Genomic DNA, 14,059 nt, shown 5'->3' with positions numbered 1-14,059 from the left:
CTATCCTTACATGAAAAAGTGATCAAAGTAGTTTTTTTTTTTTTTTTTTTTTTTTTTAGCCTGTCATGTCTGGCATCTTTCACAATCGGAATGATGATCCGAATGCACTGATGTACCAAACATATTTGCTTTGACAAGAACAGCTCTATATGTTTCCTATAGGCTCTTCTTGTTAATGTTTGCAATTTTATTTTTATTTATTTATCTTTTATTTAGTTATTCATGCCAAGTCTGACAGGCAACAAGGAAGGGGCAAGAACAAGAGGTGGGGGGGAGAAAAGGGGGGGGGGGAGAGAAAAGGAAGAAAGGAGATAGAAAAAAAATAAAAAAATAAAAAAAAATAAAAGGGGTTGATATACTCACACACACACACACACACACACACACACACACATCCATACACACACCCATATGCACCTACATATACACACACACACAAACACACACACACACAAGTTTATTGTTTGTAGTAATGTGTGTGTATGCGCCTTTGTCATGCAATGTATTCGATAATGAGGGCGAGAAACTGCAACCATGCCCCCCGCGATCCAGAGGTAGATAGGGAAGGACCCAGGGGACCCAGGCCATCCACAGCACAGGAGCTCAGAAGACTTGGGGCCACACATCCCGATGGCAACCGCGTACACTCCCCAGAAGAGGAAGGAGGGAGGCTACAGACGGAACCCCCACAATCCAGGGGCTAGAGTCCAGAGAGCCAGAGACGACGGGCAGCCCACCCCCCCCAGCAGGCCGGCACCCCCAGCACGAGCCAGGCATGCGGCCCCCAAGGCCCCAAGCGCCCGAGAGCAGCCCGACACCCGGCAGAGCCCCCCCACGCGCCAAAGAGGCCCAAGCCACCCCCAGGTCACGGCCGCCAAGGGAGCAGGCCAAAAACCATGCCGAGACATCCGGCCACACATCCCGGGACCCACGGGCACCCACACCCCAGGGGCGGCAGTGACGACCAGTGGGGAGCAGCGTGGAGCGGTAGGGAGGGGTAACTCCCACCCTCCGTGTCCCACCGGTGCCAAGGCTTGGCAAGCCACCAACCCAGGCCCAGCTGTCCACACACACACACTCTCACAAGCACGCACGTACACACACACACACACGTACCAGTCATTCCCTCATGTACACACACGCACATACACACGCACGCACATTCGCATGCACCAGTCACACACTCATGCATACGCACATGTAACATACATGGACACCTAATGTGGGAGAGCGGGTACCAGCACCAAGCCAGCGGCAACCCAGGGAAGCAGCCAACCCAGCCCCGAACAATGAGCCAGTCCCCATCCCAGGCGGGGTGCATGGAACCGGGGTGTGAGAAGGCCCGCCCGCCCCCTCCTCCCACTCAGCATGTTGGGGGGGTGATGTGAATGTATGTACTGAGAAGAATGTGTATGGCTGTGTGAAAACTACAGTGCTTTTAAAATTGGAGGGACAGATGTAATATGAGCACTGAATAACAGCGCCCATCCACACCGTCCCCCCAAGGCCCTCAATGTCTAAAATGTAAATAAAATTGAGGTGCAGGCAGCAGTGAACAGACAAGTGGGGCCACCTCAGCAGTGCCACCCACTAACCACTGTGTGACACACCTGCCCCCCAAGGCCCTATATGTACTATGATGTGTTGTGAGCTGTATAATGCAATTAAAAAAGGAGGAGTGGGACATCACGCAGCACAGCGAGCAGAGCCGAGGTGATGGCCCTACTCACTGCAGCACGAGCCCCCCACCCCCGAGAACCTATGTGTGCATAATGTGATGTTAAACTGAGTGGGAGGAGGGGAGGGGCCAGGATAAATATGACCGGGAGGCAGAGGACTACCCCCGGAGGAAGAGAGCCAGCTAGCTACTGGCTCACTAGGCACCCCAGTTCCCTACACCCCCCCGCAGCCCAGGGAAGGCAGGTCCAGGGCCTGAAGTGACCGCACCCCCAGGACGCCACCGTACTCCAGGCCGGCACCCACTGCCCCCACTGCAAACAGGACACAACACACACCCCACATGCATACAAAGGACAACAAATATCGCACACACACACACACGCACGTACGCACACATACACACGCACGTACACACACGCACACACACACAGACACACACCCCCACATACATACTCACACATACACACACACGCACACAGTGGTCCTGAGTCAGAACCAACCGGCCCCGTGTGGGGCAACTGCTGCTCCCTCACCTGAGCGCCCCACCACCCCATGGGGGAGGGCACCCAGAATCCCGGAATGCCAGCCAGACACCCCGACACAGCCAACCCACCCCACACGGCGGCGCGCCCAAGGGGGCACAGACCCCTCCAGCGCAGGGAGGGGCCAGCCAGGAAACGGGCAACCCCGGGCACCAGGGCCCCGACCCCCGCACCCCGGCCCCCACAGAGGAAGCCGGCCACCCGGATCAAAGTAGTTTCTAATGATGAATCATTTTAGCGTGCAGTCGGCTGTATGATGGCAACACTGTGCACACTGTTTCATTAGCATCCTTTACATTCTCCACGCTGGGATATCAGAAGAAACAGCATCAGCTGGACAACACCTGCAGACAGTTGGAGTCAGTCTGAAGTCATTTAAGAAATCAAAATTTTTTAAAAGCGAAAGTATAAAATGACTTCAGGAAGCACCAAGGTCAGAAACACATCCCTGAGTTACAACACAACCACTGTTAGCTGACTGAAGGGGACAAAACAGAAACTACAGCAAAGATCAAGAGAAACCTGAGGCTGTCTATAAAAAGCTGGCAAGATCCACACTGAGGTCAGAAGAGTAACAAAGAACAATAAGCTAACATGGACATTCAGTTCAATTTTATTTATATAGTGCAAAACCACAACAGTCACTTTATACTGTAGGTAAAGACCCAGCAGTCAAAACGACCCCCTATGAGCAGCACTTGGTGACAGTGGGAAGGAAAAACTCCCTTTAACAGGAAGAAACCTCCATCAGAACCAGAACCGGGGGGCGGGGGTCATCTGCTGAGAGGGGAGAGAGCCAGAGATTAATAATAATTAATGATTAAATACAGAGTGGAGTATAAACAGAGTAAATAAGGTGAATGAAAAGAAACACTCATGGTTTGGATGCTCCAGCTGTACCCACATCTCTTTGTACCTGAAGATAAAAATACTTCTAAAGGATAGAACTGAGCTTCCTCCATTCGCTCATCTTGCATATTGAAATATGCAAGATGTTGACTTGCACATGTAGCAGCTTATCAGTTCCTTCTTCTGTGCTCTTCACTGTTAACGGCCTCATCTGGATCCTGTAGACACAAAACATCAGACCAAAACACACATTCTTTTCCAGTAACCCCTCTAGCCTGTGGCTTTGTTGTTCCTCTGCTATGCAGCCTTAGTTCTGTCTCCTGTGCAGTTATTTCAACACCTTCACCTTGTTGTGACGATTAATGCTGTGATGCTGCTTGATGCTACACTGATGAAAATGATTCTGTGGTGAAGTAAATCTAACATAACTGAATCTAAAAAATCAAGTTAGTATCTTTACACAAATATACATAGTAATGAGGTCAAAAACATTTGTTCAAGATACAAGACCTTGTAAGTTTTTTCAGACAATAAATTGTTCAAGTACTAGAAGCCAATCTTTTTAAGTTCATCTACACAACAAACAATAATCTTGTTATCTTTACTGCGTTTCATCTGCGTTGTTCATTTAGACCCTTTTCACGTGACGTCACGCAACTTCCGTTCGGCCTCGATGCTGGGATCTTTACTTCCGGTGGGTGGAGTTTACACAGTCTAATACATTTGCCACAAATATGGTTTTAGGATATACTATGACATGCAGACAACACGTTCAAAGCTGGACAAAGGCTACAAATTCTTCATTGAACGTCATGGACGTACATGTTTTTGTCTTTTTCTACCCATTAATATTAATATACTAGGATAGCATTAGTCAATTTGTTAGCTAGCTAACATTACATGACCTTTCTGCTTTGCAAATAGAACGTCTTTAGGTTCTAATCTTGATCAGGTCCTTGTAGTATAAACTAGGGTTGCAACATGGTTGCAACATTTTATATATAATATATATATATATATATATATATATATATATATATATATATATATATATATATATATATATATATATATATACACACACACACACACACACACACACACACACACACACATATTTTTTAACCATCATTGCTCCATGTACAGTGTTTAATAGAATCCTTGTTTCTGCTCACAGTTGTTTTTGAGCCTGATTGGTTGTATTATATGTTTCCTCTGTTCTGCCCGTGGAAACCACTTTAATCTCAGTGCTTTTATTTAGCTTGCATTTTGTATAATAGTTTGAGCTATTTGATTCATGGAGCTCATGTTGAAGCCAGGGAGCAGAACTGAACACACGAGTCAGCAGTTCTTTACCCTGCTGCCTCTTGTTTTACTTGTCAAATGTTTCTAGAAGATTCAAATGATTCGTTCTCCTTTGATAGGAGAAAGTTTGGGGGGAAAGCATCTTTTTTTTTTAAACGTGCTGTTTTGATTTGCTGTAGTATGTGTTTCTAATCTGATATGGAAAAAAGATCCTGATAGCTTGGAAGACTTTCCTCTTTTTGCTTTCATACTAAATCATCTTTGTCAGTTGTTCTGGCACTTCTAGGGGAAACAAAATTTCTGTTTTTTTGGTGTGTTGTTCACATGATATTTGCACATTCAAAATAAAACAAGTGGCACAAAAAAGTGATACTTTCTGACATGAGAAATTATTTTTTTCCCCTAATATCACTCCTTTGCTTATGAAGTTTTTGTCATTATCAGGCATGCAATTCAGATAAGAATGAATACATGTTCAATATGAAATGCTACTTTAAAATAACAACTCTCATTTCATGTTAGGAATACTAGAATAGTGAATAGAATCTGTATTTGCGCGCAATCTGTTATTCAATAAATTTCACTTTCAGAAATAATTGTAGATATCTAAAAAAAAATATGCGAATACAAACAGGGTGGCTGTAGCTCAGGAGGTAGAGCAGGTCACCTACTCCTTTGCCTATGAAGTGGTCACCTATCGGAAGGTCAGAGGTTTGATTCCAGGCTGCATGCCACTGTATCCTTGGGCAAGATACTGAACCCCAAGTTGCTCCCCAACACAAGCATTGGAGTGTGAATGTTAGACAATAACTCATGGAAGTGCTTGTGTGAATGGGTAAATGTAATGTTGTGTAAGTGCTCAGACAGAGTAGAAAAGCACTATATAAGAACTAGTCCATTTACCAAATAGTTATGCTTTGCATGCAAAAATCAGGTTAATTCTACTTAACTAAAATCATTAAATACATTTCACAAAATTAAGTAATTTATACAAAGGTTTTTTGTTTGATCTACATAATGAAATGAGGTTGCTTTTACTTGCTAATTTAATTTACTATATTGAAAAAGTTGAGTGATTTATACAAAGTTTAGTTTTGCTTAATCTACTTGACAAAATTAAGTTCACTTTACTAGGATTTTATATTTCATGTAAAGAAATAATTAAGTACTTTAAACACAGAACAGTCTTGCTTGATCAACATAAATAAATTATGCAAATAGTTGCCTTAATTTTATTAGATAGGGCAGGATATTTTTATCAGTGTATAGTTCTATTTACGTTGTTATATTTATGGCATGTCTACTGCGCAGCTTATTTACACTGCTTCCTTCACTGCTTGAGGTTTAACGCGTTTGCCGTCAGTGCGGGGGCCAGCGCCTGATTGTGAGCGTTTTTTTTTTTTTTGGAAGCGGCAACAGCAGGGGGGGGGGGGGGGGCACAGACACAATAGAGGCAGAGGCTCCTGTAAAGCTCGCGAGGCTCCACGCTGGAACGGTGAGGAAAATACGTGACAGAAAACATAAAGAACAAAAAGTAATTATGATACCCAAAAAATTAGAAACATCCTGTCTCTGTGTGGTGTTGTAAAACTAATTAATGCCTTTTTTACTTCTAGGACAGACTATTACAATTCAATATTATCCTAAAGTATCCCTGTCATTACTCTAGCTGCAGCATTTATGTGTCAGCTGAAGGCTTTTCAAAAAAGAAAAATTTGATTGACCGATACTGATAATGATCGCTTGTTTTTATAAAACATTTGATGTCTCACATTTTTTTTTGTGACATGTTATTAAAAAGAGAGAATGTGATGGAATAAACGTTCATAAAGATGGATACACCGTTTGTGTACAGGATAAAAGCTCGTTTTTGTTCCAAAAGAAAAGGACTTTTCTGTGATTACTGTTTCTGAAAACATAGCGACTGTCTTCAAAAAAAAAAAAACTATATATCTGATACTTTTTTCCACCTAAAACATCCAATGTAATGATTATTTCACCCTCATGTCAGAGACATTAAATACCTCTGATTTGTTCAGGTGTATCTGATAATTAAAAAAACTGTTACACAGATAAAATCCATGATGTTCACTGTGAATAAAGCTGTGGTTACAAACTAAGTGTACTAGACCTGTTTTATTACAGCAAAATATGGCTTGCTGTTTAATGTATCTTGTTAAATAAATGTTTTAAAATTCTTTCTTCAACTACACGATCCTGCTATTCTTCTACTTCAGCAGAACTATGAAGCCTGTGACCTCATGTGCAACTGCAATATTTTTTATTTAACTTAATTTCTGAATGCACTTACAACTGCTGCAGGATCTGAAAATAGATGGATAATTTACTCAATCAATCATGGCTCTTGATGGTTACCGTGAAAGGAATAAAAACAATTAAAACAGCGGTAAATTCAAAGGTCTTTCATTCCTATGAAACTTTTAGTGGGAAGAAACATGTTTCTTTGGGTATAGTCTGTACTGATGAAAGGCTGCTATACATCCATTCATTAGCAAAATTAAACTGTGTGGTTATACTGTATGAGTTAAAACATTAGTTTATCCATAACAAAATGAAAATTAAACATCAGGCTGTAGGTTTAAATCAAGCGCAGGACTGCTGGTATGGGGTGTTGTGGGGGTAGTACTGGCCTGATGGGGGAGAAGTGTTGTTGTTGGTCTGGTGTCTGCAATTACATAATGGGGGGGGGGTGTTACAACAGGTGGACTACTGCAGGTGCTGGTAGGGTTTGTGGATGTGGGGGTAGTTGTTGTTGAACTGTGTGGATGAGGTTTTCTGAGTTTTCTCCTTCAGTCTGTGGGATTTTGCATTTGCTTAGAGTCCATTTTTGCTTAATGTGTGAAACTTTATTGGGACAAACTTGTAAAGTGTGTATAAAGGAACCTGCAGCAACAATGCTTTCAGAGCGCTGAATGTTTTTGATTTTTGGATACATAAACATCACAACCTTGTGTGATGGTGTTAATGTCACCTCATAGTTTTAAGTAATATAATTCAGTACAATGATTTTACTCATAAAACAAAGTCTGGCAGCTGATCCTGTTATTCACCCATTTCATAGTCAGCACTGGTTTGAGTAAAACTGAGCTTTCTTTCAAAGCTGTTAGAATATAGTTGATGCTTTTCTCTCTCTTATACAGCTGCTTTAAAACCACAAACCACCTGCTGAGAAGGCTGAGGTCTTTTGGAGTGCAGGGGACACTCCTGAAGACCTTCTATGACTCTGTGGTGGCATCAGCCATCTTCTATGCAGCAGTATGTTGGAGCAGCAGCTTATCTACAGCTGAGAGGAAGAAGATAGACAAGCTCATCAGGAAAGCCAGCTCTGTCCTAGGATGTCCTCTCGACTCAGTGCAGGTGGTGGGAGACAGAAGGACTCTGACCAAAATAACATCACTGATGGACAAGGTCTCCCATCCCATGCATGAAACTGTTGCTGAGCTGGAGAGCTCCTTCAGTGACAGACTGCTGCATCCTAAATGCACAAAGGAGCATTACCGTAGATCCTTCCTCCCAGCAGCTGTAAGACTTTATAATCATCACTGCTCCCAACAAAAACCACAATAGCCTACACAATGTAGGATAATATATAATATACTGTAAATAGTCCGGCCTGTTAAGGTTCAACACACAGGCACATCATGTACATTGTATATAGTGTTATTATTAGTAGTATTAAGGTCAATATTGTTTGTTGATTTTATATATATTTATATTCTTTTCTTAGTGTGAATTATTATATTTTTACTTATATTTATAATAACTGCGGCTGCTGTTACACCCAAATTTCCCCTCTGTGGGACAATAAAGGCTGTTTCTTCTTCTTCTTCTTCTCAATAGTAGTGACATACAAACTGTGGACATAAACAAAGTACTTTGTGTATCTTTGTGGCATGGATCATAACTGAATGAACCGTTGAATGTCTGATCAATACTTTGACACATGATAGTGTGCAGTTTTGTGTATAAAACCGCAGCTGTCTCACCAGTACTGCATTACAAACTTTTATTTAAAAAAAACATTTTGTTGCAGACTTTGAACAACAACAACAACAAACAGTGATATGATACTATGAAAAATACTTAAGTCCACTCTAGTGAAATCAAACTAGGTGTGTTTAGTCTGATTAAATATAGACAACCTGCATGTGTGGGTGGAAAAAGTGTCGCTGTAGCACGCAACACACTCTCTGTGTGCTATTTTGTGAACAAAGGTTAAAGAGACAGATACAATAACACAATATGATCGTGTCATATATTGTTTGGCATTAGTTAATCTGTGTATGGACAACAAGATTTTGGGGTGAGGCAGGGAAACGGCTGCAGCGATGTTCTAAAAGCTGATTCAACGACTGCTTTGATTACGACCGTCTGAGCTGTCACATTTTAGGACAGACTTGGGGTGGTTGTGAGTTTAGTGCAGGGTCCCACCAAAAGGTCTTACAGGTTTTATGACACTCGTGTGTGCGTGTGATAAGTTTTTCTGTTAAGCGCTATCCACATATGTCCTCCTAAGAGTGTTATACTTAGGAAACGTGAATAAAAAATACACATGCATTGTAATTTCACCTCTAACTATATGCTGTGTTTTCAAAACACGGTCGTGGGTGTATGATGTTATAACTGTGCGTGGGTGCTGCGTGAGGCTTAGGCCGCATCTTCTCTTATAAATGAGTGTAGACTCAAACACTCAGGCTGTTGTTACAAAGATCAAATCTGTAATCAGTTTGGCGGTTTTACATTGACAGAGATGTTCTTCATCTATTTGGGTCACATAAAGTAGTTTCCACAGACTCAGGTCCTCACTCTGTTCTTTTCAGCTCTTTAAACAACTCACACTGTGAGAACAGGGATAGAGGTTTTATTGGATCCAATCTACAGCAAAACATGTGGAAATATTCCAGATTGAACTGTCAAAATATGAACATTCATTACAATGTGTTCGGTATGGGTCTCATCAAAGATAAACAGTACAAGACACAAACTTCTTGTGGTTCAACATAAGAGCCGTGGCAGCAAGTATGCTTTGTGCTCACTGTGTCATCAACAAAAGGATTTTTTTTTTTATTAAAGCAAACACATCAAGACTGAGAACAAGATGAAGATCAGACTCAGTTTTAGTGTGGAGCAGAAAAACAGTTTTTTAAGTTGTGATGTTTCCACTGCATCTTTCTGTTCTGGCTTTAGACTCTTTCTGTCATGGTCCCTACACCCTCCTAACTCTCTCTCTCCTCTCCTGTGTTTATGTTCTCTGGTCTCAAACTGAGGGGTGGAGCTAGATCCAGGTCATCACCCTCGTTATCTGACTCACCTGGGAGTAAGAGGACACACCTGTTTCTGGCTCATCTTTTCTCCTACTTAAGCTGGCTGCTGGTGGTTATTCTTTGCTGGATTGTTGCTGTAAATATTTAGTGCTGACAGCTAGATAAGAAAATACACGCCTACTGCTTTAACCACAGTTTTGCTTGGACATAGTATGTAAGTGTTGTTTTGAATGAAAAGGTAATTAAATATATATTGAAGAGACACAGTCTCCTCTAGTAGGATGTGGTGGGCCATCTGTAAAGCAATGCATAGTTTTGTAAAGCTCTAATTGTGAGTCTCACACATGCAAAAGTTACAAGAAATATTTACATATATCAAGCTTGGATCTTCATATGGGAAATATAGCAAAATTAAAACAGTATACTTTTCACACAAGTCTGTGTTTGGGTGCTGTGTGAGTCTTAGGACGCATCTCTTAAAACAAATGTAGACTCAACAAATGGTATCACACGACAGCACTATCTGCTGATTTTGGTGAAATAAATATGTGAGTTTGCTCTAAAACACAGACATGTTTGATGGAAATCCTATAAGAGGAGACAGGCCTGTGCAACGATCATAATTACTACTAAAGCGTCTGCTAGCTAAAAGAACAGCTGCTGTATTTGCAGGCAGAGCAAAGAATGAGGATAACTTCACTCAGATGGAGAAAGATGTAAGAAAGAGGAAGAAACGTCCTCCAAGGAGCTACTTTTACTTTCTTTGAGTACATTTCAGAGCCTGTACTTTTACTTTTACTTGAGTACAGATGTTCAAACAGTACTTCAACATTTACAGAGTAGTTTTTAAGACAAGTACTTGTACTTCTACTTAAGTACAGAATGTCAGTACTTTGACCACCTCTGGATGCTGGTTATAGTTATGGTAGTGAATCAACAGCCAGTCTGTGGGATGCAGAGAAAGGCGGGGCTTTATTTCATGCCACAGTGTCTCTGCAGACTTCATATTTTCTCCAGAGTACTCCATTTGATAGTCGAGAGCTGAGCTCCGACAGTGGAACCTTTCCCATGATGCAATATCAAAAGTTGGTCTCTAACCAAGCATTATGGCCCAGCATGCATTGCACTGGAGACAAGAGCAGCAGGAAAAGCTGTGACAGAAACATTACTTTGACTTTCAGTTTGATTTAGTCGTCTCATACCTGAGGAGAGAGAGAAGCTCAGCTTCTTCTGTGGCTAGTTGGTTACAGATGACCTCACACACTGTGATTGGCTCACTGATGAACCACTGCACCTGAAGAGTGCACAGCTGTTTATAGTTGATACACATTAATACCTGACTCATACTGTACATACCCTCCAAACACCAGCTTTGACTGTTGAGTCAGACCAGTTGGTCAAACCCCAGCATGGTCACTGAGGTGGGGATTGGGAGAGTGGGTCAGGAGAAGCAGCAGTTAGGTCAAAGGTCACTTTGCTGATTGAAGGACTAGAACAAGAGAGAAACACAGCACAGCAGAACACAGAGCAGCTGTTCAGGCTCTCCATAAAGTTATTACAGCTGTTACACACTTTGATGAAATATGAGACAGCTGTGAAAATAAAAGATGTCCCCAGCAGGGGGCGCACTCTGACAGTCTGTGATTCACAGTGAGAGCGCAGCAGTGACAGATCTCATTTTCAGTGTTGACATGTTGCTGATGTGAGAACAGCAGTTCTCAGGAGGCTCTGTGTCTTCAGTCTGCTTCTAATCTCTAATATCTGACATGTTACAGCCACACAGCTCTGACAGGAGGCTGCTGCAGAGCAGGGCTCCATTTCTGAGACAGACTGCAGAGTCGTTAGTTTGACCAAACTCACTATAATATGTGTTTATTTTCTGTGGTCCAGCAGCTGATGGAGAGCTGTCACTTTAAATAAAAAGAGACCTGAGTGGGGTCTGAAATGGTTTTATTAAGATTAGATTAGATAAAATGATTAATCCCTTCAGGGTTAATATGGAAATTAAAGTTCCAGTAGCAGCTTTTACAGGTAGCATAGGCACACATACACATCAGAAATCACAAACAAACATGGATAAATAAATAAATAATAAACAGACAAGTATTTCTTTATGTTGTGTTGTGGTTGGGCTCAGGCTGTTACTTCTCCAGGAGTTTCCTGTTAAAAGACAGCAGCCTTCTCAGGAAGCACAGACTGCTCTGTCCCTTCCCTTACAGGTGAGCGATGTTGTGTGTCCAGTCCAGCTTGCTGTCGAACCGCAGTCCAAGGTACTTCTATGCGTCAACAGCCTCCACCTCAACTCCCTCTAGGACTAGTCGTACTAACATCCAGAGCCTTCAGGAACTCAGGGTGAATCTCATACACCCCAGGGGCCCTGACACCAAAGGGTTGTTTAACCACCTCAGTAACCTGTGGTACACAGCCAACTAATAAAGACTGATTGATCATTTTTAAAATTGAAGCATCAATAATTGGAAAGACTTCTTTGAACAGTCTAGTAGGAATGGGATCTAATAAACATGTTGCTGCTTTGGAGGAAGAAACTATTGAAGTTAACTCTGAAAGATCAACTGGAGCAAAAGAGTCTAAACAATAAATCTTTGAGATGCTTATGAATAATTTTTTCTTTAATGTCTAAAATTTTATTTGTAAAGAAATTCATGAAGTCACTACCGTATTTTTCGGACTATAAGGCGCACTTAAAATCCTTAAATTTTCTCAAAAAATCGGCAGTGCACCTTATGTATGAATTCTTGTTTTGATTACTGACTTTGAACCAATTTTATGTGGTACAAAATCTGCAAAAGGTTTTAGTGCGACTTTGGTAAGGGACGCTTTTCCCAGAGCGTACAAAGTGTATGACAGGGTAGCGGGGGGGTAACACCCAGCGTACGGTTTTCAAATAGTTAGAAAATGTCGGTCGGTCTGTGTAATTTGAGCGCTGATGGCCGAGGCATCCACACCACTGCACCATTGCGTGATCTGCAGTGATATTTCCTCTGGTCTGGCAGGTCAGTTCAAAGGCCTCATTGAATTCATCGATGCTGGCCCGGATATTTGTGCGTAATCTGGAGATCAGCGGCACTGTTGTCAACTTTTGTGCAACAAAACTCACTGTGGGCTGTCTCAAAAAATCGTTAAGTCACTAAAGGACGAGTAGAGGTCCGGGGGTGTGTGTGCTGTCCCCCTCGGTGCCAAAGAGAGGTCCGGGCGATGCCACAGCGTATGAAGGGACGCAGTACGAGCGCTGTATGAACACAAAACACGGTGACAGCGGAGTTTTCAGGTTTCCAGTGTTGTGTCAAAAAGGGATTTCCTTTTTATTTTTTTTTATGTTTTTTCTTACATCTGTAAATATACTGGTGCAGAGGATTTGTGAAGGGGTAATATATAAAATTAATTAAGACGTTGAAGAAGATGACGAGAGATTGCCAGCAAAAGTTTCCCTTTTATTAACAATTAAATGGTTGCTGTGTGCCGCAACCAAAACAAAACAGTAACAACAGCGAGACTGACTCGGATAATGAGGAGAGGGAACCCGGCATGCTTGTGTGTCCACAGAGAAATCAGTCACTGTACTGAGTGCTGGATAAGTGGGCTCGGTCTTTCTTCTCTCCAGGAAAACGTTTGTCTCATGCTGGTTTGGGTTTTGTTGGTTTTTAAGTTTATTTTTAGTACATATTTGAATTTATCTGCTGTGCACTCACCATATTATTAATATGTATATTTGATATTAGTGTGTCTTTTACACTGAGCTTCACACCATTCTCTGTGTGGTCTCCTTTATTTTGTCTGAACTGTGAGACACTTTGTGCCAACGCTGATCCATGGTTTAGTTTGGCTAATTAACTCATTAACTAACTAATTAACCTCTGTGAGACCTTTTACATTAACTTTTTAAAAACATTTTTAATATCATAATGAGCCATTGTTCTATAGAGCCTGATTCTTTGTAATTACCAATGGAAGATCACAGATCTATGGATCTATGATCCTCGTCAGCTGATGTTACCTGACTCTGTGTCACATGTTAGCGTGAACGCTTCCATCAAACAGGAATGTTCTGGAAGCTTCATGTGGGTCAAAGGTCAGAGCAGCAGGAAGGTGAGAAGATTGTCAGGAACCATCAGAGCTTCCAGAGAAGATGAGCTTTTGTAATCATGAGCTGATATTTAATAAAGAGTTTGAAATAAAGTGGCGTCAGTATGGCATGTTGTCTATAGGACTATGCATCTCTCTGATGTGCGACTTTGTAATTTTTTCATTGACTTTAGCACGACAGGCTATTCCACCCTGCCTGACTCCAGCCTTCAGCACCTTCCTAGAATATCGACAAAAGAAAAACGAGGAGCGGCAAAAGTATTCTGTAGGGAGAAAGGGGTTAAAGCACAAGGG

Source organism: Archocentrus centrarchus, unplaced genomic scaffold (assembly GCF_007364275.1).
Source record: "Archocentrus centrarchus isolate MPI-CPG fArcCen1 unplaced genomic scaffold, fArcCen1 scaffold_24_ctg1, whole genome shotgun sequence".
NCBI classification, from domain to species: Eukaryota; Metazoa; Chordata; class Actinopteri; order Cichliformes; family Cichlidae; genus Archocentrus; species Archocentrus centrarchus.
The sequence above is the reverse complement of the archived record's forward strand: the minus strand, read 5'-3'. Positions refer to the sequence as shown.